We start from the raw sequence: 15,618 nt of genomic DNA, 5'->3' as shown, positions 1-15,618 counted from the left end.
AGTCCTGATGCCTGGGTCCAACCTCTGTAGGTTCTGATTGAGTTGGGGGGTGTGGTTTGGACACTGAGGTTTTTTTAAAATCCCCAGATGATATGTCATGCTGTCAAAGGTTGTTAGTGGGAACCCAGAAACCATGGATCTGCAATGACCAATGGAAGCCCGCCAAGAAGTCTCACTCAAACAGCAGGTAAATGCCCTTCTGCACCCCGGCGTGATGAAGTCAGAAGGAAGCCACCCAATTCCAAGCTCTTCCTGCTGTGTGAAAGAGAAAAAGGGGAACTTGTTCATACCCCTCAGCCTTGTCTAAGGATTCCAGGAAGAACTGCTTCCTGTCTTTCCTGATTTAGCACTGACAGGAATGGTAACAGGCTGGAAATAGCAGGATGGACACAACAACATGTTGAGTTTGTGACTCGGACACCGGCCCTCAGTGTCCGAGGCATTATGGATGAGATATGGATGAGATAAATTCACATGGACTACCAAGTCCTGTGGAGGAAAAGGGACAGCACGGCTACTCTCTCAAGGGGAGAATGCCTTGCCTTGAAGTGGCCTGGCAAATCTCTCAAGAGGAGAGCGCCCTGATCCTTGCCTTGACAGGTTTTTATTGGCTTTCAATTTGCACAGGAATACAGGTAAAGCTCATTAATCACTGTCAGGCAGTAATGATCAAACAATAGATAGCATACAAAGAACTCTGAGGGCTTATTCTGAGTTAGGGTTTGTTAGCTAAAGGGCTACAAAACTTTGGGAAAACAAACTCATTTCCTGCTTGGACCTTTATCATTTAATTGAGGGCATTCTTAGTGAAGCAGATTTCACAAGATTTTATGTATTCTTTCTTAGGCCTGATCACCCAAGGAACCCACCCTTTCCAGCCCAGGGCTGCACCGCCCTCTGTCATTGTTTGAGGCTTAAGTCAGGCAGGGGAAGTAAGACAGTCAAGAGATAAGGAGACTTCTTTCAGACAGAATGAGGACTCAGGCTATGTCAAAGCCGAGGGGCAATGGTCCATCACCCCCTTTCTCCATAGCCCCCCAAGTCCTTCCCTGAGGGCCTCCACATGATCAGGCCTGTCTTAGGTCGTTCCCCCCTTGGGAAATCTTACCCGTCATTGGCTAACTGACTAAGCACTGGGGGCCAGGCAAGGTGAAAAAGAGCAGAGGTGATACCCCTGTCAGGGAGATAAGCTTTGTCTCCTTAGTGGCTTACGGTGACTCACCCAGACTTAGCCATGGCGGGTTACAGCTTCTGAAACCAAGCAGGGTGGTTCCCAACAGTTTTGCTATTTTTAAAAAGTAGAATTTTTAAAAGACTCACACAAAGGTTTTTGTTTTTAATAGAAAGAATCTATAATCTCTAATTCTAAGAACTGATCTCTGTTGATGCCACGAGTATGCCACCATTGGAACTGGCTGGTTATTTGAAAGCTTAGTGCATATACATAGTTTCTCTCACTATTTTAATCTTTTTAGAGCAGTTAAATACAAAATAAATACAGAAATAATAATCACAAATTTGTTAACGATATTGGCTGTGGTTTACTAGTCTAGACTAACACAGTCTATTTTTTGGAAATCTGTCTATGCCTTCTATCTTTTTTTTTAACTGTTTGAGTAAAACACACACACACACACGTACTCTCACTGCTCCTGTGGGACACCGGAGAGATCAGGGGCCATGGCCACCCTTGGTGGGCCAAGGTGCCCACGTGGACCACACCATGATGAGCCTGGTCAGAAAGGAGGCTTTCTTGATGAACACAGAAGGTGCCAGCGTATCATGGCAGGCTCACCAGGCCCTTCACATCTCTGCCCAGACAAATAGCCTCTGTCTGTCAAGTTCCTTAAACACTGAGTAACTGGCTGAAGTGCCCAACCAAGGGCTCAACCAAGTCCTCAACAGAACTCCTTTCCTCCCAAGAGCATAAGGAATCAATGATGAGGAACCTGCTAATTTCCTGTCATTTGGAGTGCCTTCAAACTCAGGATCCTACTCAGGGAACTAAAGTGCATAATGCCCGTGGGTGGAAGCAAACAGGACTCTCTTTCCACTTTCAAAATCCTGCCACAAGGATGGGGGCAATGCTGGGAGTAAATAACAGAGGTTGGAGGTTTTAATTTGCCGGGTCAGCAAAAGCAGGCAGTTAGTTGAGAAAAGTGATGAAAAATGATGTCCTCAGGACTTAATTTATTTTATAATTGGAAGTTTGTACCTTTTGACCACCTTCACCCATTTTGCCCATTTTAAGGGTATTCAAGTCTGTACCTTTATGGTATAACCCAAACATTAGCTGATCTCCTGTGTTCTTATCTCTATATTCAAAGAGGATGAGTCCAGCTGCTAATAGTAATATAAAAGGACTTGAGTGTTTATTTTCATCCCCTTCAAAGTTCCAGTTAAAAGGCCCCATCATCCCATCTTCCCCACTTGCAGAGCCTCTCACCTCTGAGCTTCTCACCCCTGCAGAGTCTCTCCCAGGCCAAGTCCAAATACCTGCAACACAGCCCATTAGGTTTCCTGTCCCCCTCCTGCCTCTGCCCTTTTGTCTTCATGGGGTGATCCATCCCACTGCCACTCTAGGCATCCATCCCATTCCTCTCCCTTCCCACCCCACTTTCCATTTCCCCAGCCTTCCCTCTTCCAGTATCCCAACTTTGCCTCCTCAGCTCTGCAGAAACCCAGCTGGGTTCTCATTCAGTAGGTGAAAGGAATGGGTGAAGGCCTGATAATGAGGGAGCTGGAAATGGTCACCCACAAACATCTGGGCCATTGCACTAGCAAGACAGAAATCCTGTACTTCCCCAGATTGCAGACCACCCATGCAAGCCTCCTGAGTTTTAGCCCCTGTCTGTATTTATCTGCCCTCTCAGCAGCTATCTGCCAGAAAGAAGCTTCTGAGCACCACACCCAGACAAGCAGCAAGGAATGGAGTAACTGTGAGTCCCAGGGTCTGAAGGAGCTCAGACCTTACTCCCCCTTCCTTTTCCCTCCTATGTTTGACCCTAAGAATTACAGCTCATTCTTGCATAGGATGCATAAAACTCATATCCAGCCTAGCATGGACAGAGCATTTGGGGATGCAGGAGAGTTGTGGGGATGGGGAAGCAGGAGGTAGGAATCTATTAATTAAAACACCCCCAGAGCCTGTTTTGGTGGCAATCCTCTGAAGGTGCTTATCAAGAAGGCTGTAGGCAAACAGTGTTAGCCAGGTTGATGGAGTCTCAGATATGGCACCAGCTTGCTGGCTTTGTGGCTCTGTGGCAGGGAACATTTAGAAAAGGGGCCATGGCCTCTGCTTGCTCTGATGCTAGGCACTTCTGTTTCTCCCAGTATGCCACTGGTGCTTTTCAAGCCGCCACCCTAGTACTGAAGCTCAGAGGGATTGAGTCTGAGTAGCAAGTGTGAAGAGGTGAAGACAAATCTGGAGGTTCCAAGACATGGGAAAATATATCCCAAGTAGCATTCTCCCCTGACCACAGAATGCAGGCACATCCCAGGCTCTCAAGATTCATACAGGGCCATGGATATGCACTATCTCTTTGTCCAGGATCTGAGCCTTTTTCTATATTTCCTTTTAGGGTAGAGAATTTACACACTGATAAGGAGGTGGATTCTGCTTTCTCCCAAGAGAGGATAAAAAAAAACCATGGACTAGTATTCACCAATCATATAACTCTGACTTTGAATTATAAGATAGTGACATTAAAAAATAGGGACCAAGCAGAGCCATTGGTAATGGGGTAGTGGGGGCAGCAGCTCCAGCATCTAATTTCTAGGGGGCTGGCAGTGCAAGCTAGCCCCAACAGCAGCCAAAGTGGTGTCCCCATGGACCAGTTCTGCAGCATGATTTGGGGTGTTGTCCCTGACTGCGTTCTGGTCCTCCATCCCCCTTGAAGATCCATGAGCTACCAAAAGTCCTCTTTATAAGTTCCTTGTCTGCTCAGTTTCTGTTGCATACAATTCAACCCTGGCTGGTGCAATTAAATGCAAACTTCTAGTCACCTGGGTTGACGTGCCCATTGAAAGCAAAGCTCTAAGAGGTTGAGTGATCACGTGACAAAGCAGTATAAAGGCCACAGAGACTTCAAGCTCATATCCTAATGACTTGGCTCAAGTGTCCTCCTAAAAGCTAAGGATATTTTATGACTGTGATTGAAGAATCTTGAATTTCTTATAGAGGCAGGAGCAAAGGGAAGAGGTGATTACTGGAGCCCAGGGTCCAGAGCCAACCAGTGGAGGCCAGGCTATGACAGGTTCTCTTTGCAGGACTTGGAACCATGTAAGAATTGCAGCTGCTATTGAAGCTGCCGCTGCCAAAGCAGAGAAGGAAGGGAAAGCCTATGTGGGCCTCTCCCTTTCTCCTGACCTCCAACCTCACACAGAAGGCAGAGAATATAACTTGCAGGTATCAGCTTATCTGTGATATGGACAGAGGAGGGGAAAGAGTGGAATGGACCCGAGAAACAGGCCCAGAACTGGTACAAATGGAAAACATCTTCCCCAGAGTCTAGAGATGTCAAACTATCATCCAATTCCAGTAGAGCTCAAAGGCAATTATAAAGTCAAACCCAAAAGGAGAGAGGCAAATAAGGGTACAATTTTGCTCATTTTTGTTGGCAAAATCTAAAGAATCATGTGGAAATCAGCTTGAGGGTGCTAGGCCAAGGAGGGAGCAATGTACTTTCAGATTGTACTGAACATGCTGGGGCAACCAGCTATTTATGGGTCACCTTGATGATTTCAAGACTTGCTTTTAAGCTTGTGCTTTAGGCTACTTGAACACTGTTACTAAGATGTGACTTTGCTGGGATCTCTACTGTAAACCCTGTATAATCTGTCTCACAAATTACAGTTGTCTTGACCTTCTATTTTCTGTGCTCACTAAAAATGCCTATGCAATACCTGGGTTCCCTCTTCCTCTCTGTGAGGCAGCTCAGTAAACAACTGCAGGTGCAAAGTCAGGACAACTGCGGAGTTTGCCTTGTTTGTTTCCCTTCTCACAGGGATTGCCATCCTGTCTTGCCAGTTTGCCTAATATCTTAAAATAGTTCCTTCATATATTTGAACCAGTTTTATACATATTTATATGATCTGCCCAGAAAAAGTCCAGGCATTGTTAACACAATGAGAACTATTTGCACAACATGGATGTAACCTGGCAGCCTAGGAAAGTGGACTGGAATACACATGCATGAACAATGATGATTTCACTGTACTAGTCAGTGGAGGTGGTAGATGCCATTGAGTGAGCATGTGTACTGTGTGGCTGATGCATTCAAAATGACTGAGTGAGTAGAGCAACAGATCTGCATTCAGTTTTGTGTTAAGTTTAACATTCCTCCACGGAAACTATTTGGATGATTCAGAAGGCTTTCAGGGATGATGCAATGAGTGCAGCACAAATGAAAGTATGGCACAAGTGCTTCAAAGATGGTCGAGAATTGTTGAAAGTGACCCACATTTTGGAAGGCCTACAACAAGCAGAACACCTGAGAATGTTGAATGTGTATGGGCTGCAATCAACAAAGATTGACTACTGATAGTGTGAGAACTGGAAGTGGATCTGGGGATTCCAAAAACTACCGTGTCCAAGATTTTGCTACAGGATCTTGGCATGAAATGTGTCATAGCAAAATTTATTCTGTGGCTTCTGCTACCAGAGCAAATGGAACATCATGCTGCAGTTGCTGACGCTTTGATTCAAACAGCTACCAGTGAACCAGACTTCCTCAGGAAGGTCACAATGCTGGGAGAACTATGGGAGGTCCTATAGCGCCTACTTTGAAGGGACTGAGGCGTCATTGTCTTAGGTACAATGTTTCTTATAGCTTGTATCTTCTTCAATAAATGACTTTATTTTTCACCAAAGAAGAAGAAGAAGAAGGAGGAGGAGGAGGAGGAGGAGGAGGGGAAGAAGAAGAAGAAGAAGAAGAAGAAGACGGCTCTAGGATCAGAGCTCAACAGAGCTGGGGCCAAATCTCACAGCCTCGTGTCCAGAAATCTTTTGTTTCCTATCAAATGTGTGTGTCTCTTCTTTTTTGCAACAAGGAATGTTAAAAACTGAGACTCTTGGTGTGAACATTCTCTCTAAAACTGAACTTTGGGTTACTTCACAAGTCAGGGCTTGCAAAGTTATGCACATGGAAAGTCAAATTCATTAACCTTCTTCTCACCACAAATACTAACCACACCACTGACTTTAGGATCATTTATAGAAACCAGTCCATTCCTTAGAATGGCATGGAAAGGCTTTTCTGTCTCCCCTCATTAAGGTGCACACATCTGCACACATCTGCACCTTTTGGACCCACACCTATTCCTCCATTCCTCCCTCACAATCCCATATAATCTTCCCTCCCTGCCCTCTACACCACCAGGTTCTCTATTCACTTCTTACTCAGTCCACATATTCCATCCAGAATTCTGACACCATTTTTACCTTCTCCAATCTCTTATCACTGCCAAGACCATCACTGACAACAGTTACTTGGTGTTTACTTTGTAATTCAGAACCTAGAACAATCCTATGATGTAAGTGTACCTTGATCTCCTTTTTTTTTACTGTGGTAAAATAAATATAATGTAAAATTTACCATTTTGATCATTTCATTTTTTAAAAGTTTACTTTCAATTTTATTCTGCAATGGTTTCAGCATAGTGGTAGATTGACGGGTGCTCACCAGCCTGCAGTGAGCAGGCAACACTGTGGATGGCTCGTCGACACACAAGAAAAACATACACAGAGACATCCAGGTCCTATGGGGAAATAGGGACAGAACGGCCACTCTCTCTAGTGGGGAGCATCCCGTCTCCATTCCCAAGCAGATTTTTATTGAGAATACAGACTTAGTTTGTGGATTCACAGTCTGGGAGAAAAGATCAAAAGAAGTAGGTGACTTACAAAGGTGCAGACAGAACCCCCACTGTGATTCTGGGCAGAGATTGGAGTTTTAATATTTGAAAGGAGTAACAGGGCTCAAAGGGCAGTTTTGGTTTCCTGTCTATGCCTTTAAATTCTAATCTAATAACATCCTCCAGCAAACAGATCTCACAGGATCTTGCATATTCTATGTCCCAGGCCTGATTACCCGGGGGGTCTGCCATTTCTGGTCTGGGCTGCACTGGCCCTGCTATTTCCACAGACCTGAGTTAACAGAGAAGACAAAGGCAGCCAGGAGACTTGGACTACTCACTTCTAAGAACAAGGACTCAGGCTTTGACAAAGCCGAGGAGGCAGGGGATGATGTCCATCACCCCTTCATTTCCACAGCCCCGAGTCTCTTCCCAGAAGCCTCCATGTGATCATGCCTGTTTTAGGCATTTCCCTCCATTGGAAATCTTACCCATCATTGGCTAACTGATCAAGCTTAGGAGGTTTAGGCACAGAACAGACAGTGTTCATGTCAGGGAAATAAGTTTTTGTCTCCTTTAGTGGCTCCTGGTCTGGAGGTCTCTCACTCAGCCTAAGTCACAGGGGGTTACAGCATCCTGAGACCAGGCAGGGTGGTCCCCAACAGTAGACAATTATATATTTTATGTAGTGTTCCCCTCAATATTTCTCGTATACAACTGGCCCCATACATATTTATTCCAGTATTATTGACAACATTTCCTGTGCTGTACTTTACATCTTTGTGACTATTCTGTAACTGTCAGTCTATACTTCTCAATACCTTCACTTCTTTTACCCATTTTCTCATCATTTTCACTTACACAATTCAGGGGCACTTAGTACATTCACGATGTTGTGTGACCATTATCATTATCTACTTTCAGAATATTTTTATTATTTTAAGAAGAAACCCAGGACCGATTAAGCATTTGTAGTTGAAGATTAATATAATAAAAATCCTGCCATCACAGTGGGAAGAGAATGCTACAAATGGTAGTCTATTTTCATATAGGAGAGCCAGATTAGCATACATTGGGAAGGCATTCGATGTTTAGGTTGTGACTATGATTGCCCAGAAAAGAAAAAGCTTTAAAATGCTTTGGGGGGATCTAATTTGAAAGAAACAAATGGATTACATTTTCCTAATGTAGTAGTCAGTTAACTGTGACGACTCATCCTACTCTCTGGGCTCATGTGATCAGGATAGTAAATACAACATTGACAAGAAAATCTAGCCCTGTGGTAGTCAGATGCCAGCCCTCCTCAGAGGGATACTACAGTGAAAATGTACTCATTTCCTGTTTTCTTTCCATAACCAAATTGTAGGGCCTGTGCCAGGGTTTATTATAGTGCCCTGCTTGAAAAGAGCTGATGGCTCCCTTCCAATTTATGAGCTGCAGACACTGTGGTGAACACGTGTGCCTTCTACTTTCTGCATTCAGAGCGGTCTGAGTCTAAATGAATAGAGATCAATAGGTGATGTGCCCATGCTCTGGACAATCTCCTTCTCCTCCAATGTTCCCTTCAGCAGGAAGGACTTTGAGAAGATGAGGCAGGTTCATGTATCAGCTCTGCCTTTCACTGTCTGTGTGACTTTGGGGAAGTTGCTGACAGTTTCCTGATCTGATTTCCCCATCCAGAATAAAGATAAAAATATACTTCTCTCTTAACAGTTGTTGAATTGTCATACAGTAGTCCCCCTTTACCCATGGGGAACACGTTCCAAGACCTCCAGTGGATGCCTGAAACTGCGGGTAGTACCAAACCCTATATACACTATGTTTTTTCTTATACACCCATAACTATGATAAAGTTCATTTTATAAATTAGACACAGTAAGAGGTTAACAATAACTAGTAATAAAATAGAGCAATTATAAAAATACACTAATTAAGTTATGTGATCGTGGTCACTTGTTTTAAGGGATCCCTTGCTGAAGTTTTTGCAGAAGCTCAGTGCTTTCTGAGCAACACATTGCTGACAGTCAGACCAAGAACTCATTTTCTGTTCATGTCTTTCACCCATAGTTTTAATGCCTTTTCAGTCTTAACTGACTGAGCACTTACCACATGCTGTGACCGTAACTTTTGTAGTTTGGGGTATTATAACAGGGTGTACCCAAGGCCCCTGCAAAGAGGGATTTGTAATGGGGTCCAGAACTCAGGATGTCCAGGAAATATTAAAAATATAGGATGTTCTCACCTGCACAAGTCTGAACTGGGGGATGGGACACATGAAACAGGGCCATTGAGAGTTATTTTGCATATCAACAGTTTTGCAAATAACTGCAAATGGTTAGTTTACATATCTATAACTTTTGACTGGTTTCATAGATACTTAAGTAGCTGTGGCCATGCTTTGAGTCAGGGAGATGGGAGTGACTTCGACCCATGACATAACGGGGAGGCACCTCTCCCTGGTTATAGCGCCTGTGTGAGAGCTTGGAGATGGTTTGCTCCATGCCACCAGGCCAGGCCTACCCAGACTAACTATGGCAGCCTAGGTGCAGCAGCCATGGGGGGCAGGGGGGAACATGCAGTTTTGGCAAGGTGTGGAACCACACAATTTTGTGTGAAACCACATGGTTTTGGGGCTCTCTTTACCACATGGCTTAGGAAGCAGGAAAGCAAGACATAGCAGTGATGTAGAGCTCTCTCTTAGCAGTTTGGAAGAATGCAGGAGAGACTTTGAGGGAAAGAAAGGGGTGAAATGACTCTTGCTGGTAGGCCATGAGAAGGTGCCACATGGTTTTGGATTAAGAACTGGAGATCAAAGCAACACAGGTGATGGTGCTGGGAACTGCAAGAGGCCTGCCAGCCAAGCATGGATTACATTGGAAGAACTGGGGCTAACTAAGCCACAGACTTCTATTTTTTTCCTGAGATACAGTACCCCTGACTGGGCAAAGGGAGGAAGAAAGGACTGTGTGTTTTGGGGTGTCTTAAGGGACTTTGGGGTTTTAAGGAAGACATTAAGTCATTACTCTAAGTGTGCATAACTTCTAAATAAATAGTTCCTTTCCTTTTCACCATTCTCTGGCATTGAGAGCTATAATTCCCTGGTGGCAGGCAAGGTGAACTTAGTATGCAGGGACCCTGAGTGGGGGTCCATTTGGTAATGGTATCTTTTCACCCACGATGGGTCCATTCTGTAACAGTATGATAGCAAAACCAGTGTGAATTTCTTTTTTGCTCTCCACAATTTCAAGGATACAGGTTTTGTTCTTACCATAGCTCTTGGCAACCTCATCGTATGATTTCTTCTGTCCTTATTAAGTAAAAAAGGTGATGTTGAGACAGCCATCTGATCACTGAGATGGCTATCCAGTGACCATCTGCTGGGAAAATACTGAAGAGATAGTAACTACTTCAGTATTGTCATTCATTGGTATGAGTTGTAACTGAGATAACAATACAAATACATCCCCACCTGGGAAAGGGGCAGAAATACAGAAACCACCCCATTCCATGAAGAGTGACAAGCAAGGGTTTTGTTTACTCCAGGAAAACATGTGGATCCAATGACTCCAAGGGCAGGTGCTGTGGCAGCATTTGAGCAGTGATTGGTAAGGCTACATGTACCAGGAAAGCATCCCTCTTGAGTTTGAGCCCCTCCAGCCATGCTGGTGTGGTGATAGGCTCTATGACTCCTGGTCTAATGAGAAGGATGTGAGAAGAAATCTGTGTGGGAATCTGGTCATGTAAGATGGACTCAGGGTCACAGTCAGGAACCTGTTTGTGTTCCAGCATTCTCCACCAAGTCTATGGTCTGAAAGAGCTCTCTTAACCAGATTCTTCAAAATACAACTTACCTTAGGAGTTGAGTATTTAGTACCCTCTAAGGGCAAGGACTGCTCCATGAGTATTATATATATAATAATATATAGTTGTGGAGTATATATAATAATATATACTCATGGGGTAGTATATATTATACATTTATATCTATATAGTCCACCCAGATAAAGTTTAAGGAAAGAGAGCTCAGTGGGGGAAAAGTGATCAGTCTGATGAATGGACTAGAAGTCACAGCACTCAAGGGAAGTCATGTGTGTATCCAAGATGCCCCAAAGTGCCTGGTATCACGCCTGTTTACAAAATATTGTAAATCCTGAAGAGATATAAGCATGAGTAGAAAGAAAAACTGAAATATTAAAACAGAAAGAAGCTTAAAAATAGCAAATTACCAAACTCAACTGCTTGCATTCTTTTAGGTTTTCGAGTAATGAGTGAAGGACACATTTAGAATCAGACAATGGAAGGAATAGAAAAAAGTTCCAGATGATGATAAAATTACTAAACACACAATAATTCAAAAGAAAAACACATACAAAAAAACCCATGTCATTTAGGAATACTTGGGTGTCTATTTTTCTGAATATGTTTGAGATCAGTGAAGCAGAGAGATTCAAAGACAGCAGAGCTCGAAATCAACTCATCTCCAGGAACAAACTGATATTCAAAGAGGAACAGAGCAGAAGTCTTTGTTAATCACTGTAAAGAATTTGCTGTATTCAAATGAAATAGCAGCAAAGTGGAAGGGTGCCAGGGCAATACCCGTTTTCCAAGCAGGAATAAAGGGAAAGCTGGGAAATTACAGAGACTTCATCTCAATGTCTATAATTTACAAAAGAATAGAAACAATCGCAGGGTAAGTTTGCCAAGTGCATTTACAAATGAGTATCGCTCCCTTTAATCAACTTGGAGATAACCAATAAGGCTAGATAAAGAATTGGGGTTTATGAATCTATTTTTTTTGTCTTTTTGATGGGGCTATGACACAATTAATAATTACACGTGACTTATTTTACTTTAATGGCCAGATTATTTTTACATAGTGGCTACTTCTAATGTGCTATAATAGAAGAGAGTAAAATAAAAAGTAAAGCAGAGAAAAACAAAGCATTCTGTGCTACACTGTCCAGCACAGGAGGCATTAGCCACACATGGTTATTAAAATGAAATAAAATTAAAAATTCAACTCTTCAGTCACACTAACCACCTTTCATGTGCTTCATAAGCACCCGAGGCTATTGGCTACCACCTTGGGCAGTGAGGATAGAGAACATTTCCATCATCACAAAAACTTATTGAACAGAACTGCAAAAACAGAGCAAACAAAAAACCTGTCTTTAAAAAGCTGAGTTTTCCCAGGGCAGATAAAGTGCTTCCCAGACTAGGTAAAGCTAAAGGAGTTCATCATCACCAAGTCATGATTATATGAAATGTTAAAGGGACTTATTTAAAAAAAAAAGATCAAAACTATGAACATTAAAATGGCAATAAATTTCCAACTATCAACAACTGAATATAAAAAAACAACTAAGCAAATAAGCAGAACAGAGACAGAATCATAGATACGGAGATCATTTAGAGGGTTACCAGTTGGGTGGGGGAAAGGGGAGAATAGAGGAAGAGGGGCAGGGTTTAAGGAGCATAATTGGTAGGTACAGAATAAACAGGGGGATGTTAAGAACAGTATAGGAAATGGAGAAGCCAATGAACTTATATTCATGACCCATGAACATGAACTAAAAGGAGACAATTGAGTAGGGAATGGGTGGCACCAGATCCAGGGGGGCAAAGAGGGAAAAATGGGACAACTGGAATAGCATAATCAATAAAATATATTTAAAAGATTAAAAAAATGAAAAGCTGACTTGTCCCAGAATTGTGAGGCAAAAAACACCAATTTTTAGACTCCCTTTTTCTGCATTCACTGCTACTCATATTGCTCTTCTGTCTCCTTTCAGGAATTCAGTTGCAACTAGTTTCTTCCATTCTTGGAAACCTGCTCTCAGGAAAGAAGTGATTGAACTTACTTATACTTGGGTGTGCATGACTACCTTGCAACCTCATCATTTCAAAAAAAGTATTTGCCCAACAAGCCTGAGCCAAAAGCTGAAGGAATACATTTTTGTTTCTGATACATTAGACACCAGCACCACAGATTGAGGTGGCTTTTTTTTCCCCCAGGAGGGGGTGAGTATCTAAGTTTTCTAATGCTTTTGAAACATCAACAGTCCTTTCTGAATGGAGACTATTCATCCCTAATCTATCTGGCTTATGATTTAGGTTTTCTCATGTGACTTTTCTCAAAGTAGGTAACAAGCTGGAGCTGCAAGTGTTCTAAAATCAAACAACTCATATAGCAGAAGGTCCCTATGTATTTGTAACCAGACACCACAAATTGAGTGAGCTGCACTGGGACATTTAATTCCTAACTTTCCTTCCTGGAATAAATGAATCTATCATTTAACTTGCTTCAGCCAGAAAGACAGCCCATGGGTTGCAGAGATGTATAGAAGGTCTTTGACAGAAAAGAGAGAAAGCCCTGGCCAGGACTCACTTGGTTACCAACAAAAAACGTGTGTCACACCTGAGCTAACAGGCCCCTGGTACATGATAATCATCTCCATCTCCACTGGGAGAGCAGGGTTGGCAGGTATGAAAAGAATTTGCCACAGTGTCTCCCTGTCATCATTTGGAATCAGAGGGAGCTGTCTCTGATTAAGGGTCACAAACATCCACCAGGAGGGCTCCTCAATGCCTAGCTGGCAAGGCTGAGTGCTGGCAGCCCTGCCACCCAGGCGCTTGCTTTGTTAAGGAACAAAAACCTCACTCCCAGCTGTGGCACCCAAATCTGGCTCTCATTGTACAGTCCCTGACACTGGGCCTGGCCAGGGAAGCCAGCTGGGCTCCCCAATCGTGCACTTGCCTGGGTCTGCAGCTACCATGAAAACCAGGACGTGGAGTGCTCGGAGTGGGAGAGTGCCCTGGGAGAAGAGGGAAACTGTGTGAGGTAGAGGCAACTGCCCTGAGCCTTCGGCTCATGCTGTGAATTTATTTGCTGAACTCCAGCAAGAAACTTCCCTGGCAAGTTCCTTCTGACTTTCCGTATGCAATCTCTGTTATTATAGGGCAATAAAGCAAAAGAGATCATGTCCCCATCACTCAAGGGGACTGATAGATAGCCCTTTAAGTCCTTGGTCCCCTACCAGGTGCTCTGAAGTGACACAGAGGAGAAAGCAGCTGAAGGAGCTGATGGCTGATGTGTTAGAGATGCTGATTGCTTCCTACAAACCTTCAAGCAAAAGGTCATTGCCACCACCATTAAAGAGTGCATGTTACACATGGATTGTGCATGCTGGTTTTTGTGTACTGAACCACTTAAGGAAAGAGAACTTGTCCCAGCCTTGAGTACAGGATAGATTAACAAAGGAAGTTAGCAAAGGAAGTTCCCTGAGAATAATCTGAAAAATGAATTTGGAAGATCTGGAAAATAGAACAAATTACTGTGGGCCCAGGAGACTGAAAATCATCAAGCTTTGGGGGAAATGAAATGATTTTGAGTTTGTAGTTTTTGGGTTGGAGGCAGTAGAGCACAGGGGTTGAAGGGCAGTGCAGGAGTCTGCCCACCAGCATATTCCCACTGGTTCTGCATGCCTTGGTTGTGTGATTTTGGACAAGACTTCGCATGTTCTCATCAATAAAGCAGAGATAACATATCCAGACATGCTGTGAAGACTTCATGGGATGATTTATGCAACGTGGCTGGCGCTCGAATGCACATAATAAGCAAATGTGGTTACTTGGTGCCAACATATGGTGGAGAATTTTCCAGAATTTATGGCATGATGATAAGCACTTCCTTGTCATGAAGAGAAAGCACCTAGGACTGCACATCTGGCACATGGGAGCACCCAGATAACATTGGTGACGCTGCTGCTGAAATCAGAGCCCTGGCTCTTCTGGTTACCATTTGTGTTTCTTCACCTCTCCCTGCCTAGTGCTCTCACCTGGAAAGTGGCTAGAAGGGCAACACCTGCTCATAGGCCTCTTGAGAGGGTCAAATGAGATGACTCATATAAAGAAAGTGGCACCTGGCAGCTAACCATACGTGATAGCTATTATTACTATTACTTTCAGCACCTGATAGATGATCACTCTAAAAACTATGGCTTAGTGATAGACAAATTTTTACAATATAACATAAGAAGCAGAGGAGAATGTAATTTAAGAACATGCCTAAATTACCCATTAGAACATGCTTCTTTTCCCATTAGATCTGGGTCTTCTCTCTCTGTCTGGATCCTCATGCTCTACTGGTGCCCCGGCTGCCCAGGAGTCTGCATTCTGACATCAACCAGGCCTGTCTTCTCTGTAGTGCTTCTATTTTTAAATTTTCATTGGAAGATTATTATAGATTTACATGCAGTTTTAAGAAATGACACAGAGAGTTCCTGTTTATGTCCTCCTCACCCAGTTTCCCCCAATGGTAACATCTTGCACAATAATAGTACAATAGTACAACCAGGAGAGTGGCATTAATACAATCTACCTTAGACTCCACCAGTTTGAGGTGCATTGTGTGTGTGTGTGTGTGTGTGTGTGTGTGTGTGTGTATGTGTAGTTCTATGCAAGTCTATCACACATGTTGATTTGTATAATCACTGTCACAGTCCAGATACAGACACAGTCGAGACACATACAGATCCAGACACAGTCCAGACACAGTCCTGTCACAAGGGTCCCTTGTCCACCACTCTTGTTACCCTAGACCTTCCCTGACCACCACCTACCCACCATTTTACCACAAAGCTTTTTTCTTCTGAGTTCAAAGACCTGCTAAGAGCAGGCTTAGCTCATCACAAATAAATTCTGGTTGGATATTGGTGGATGATAACTTGAGCGTCAACCCCCCAAGATAACTGTATTTTCAGA

This window comes from Phyllostomus hastatus, unplaced genomic scaffold (genome assembly GCF_019186645.2).
Source record: "Phyllostomus hastatus isolate PE091 unplaced genomic scaffold, TTU_PhHast_1.1 phas_contig_65, whole genome shotgun sequence".
In the NCBI taxonomy this organism is placed as follows: domain Eukaryota; kingdom Metazoa; phylum Chordata; class Mammalia; order Chiroptera; family Phyllostomidae; genus Phyllostomus; species Phyllostomus hastatus.
Note: the sequence above shows the minus strand (reverse complement) of the source record.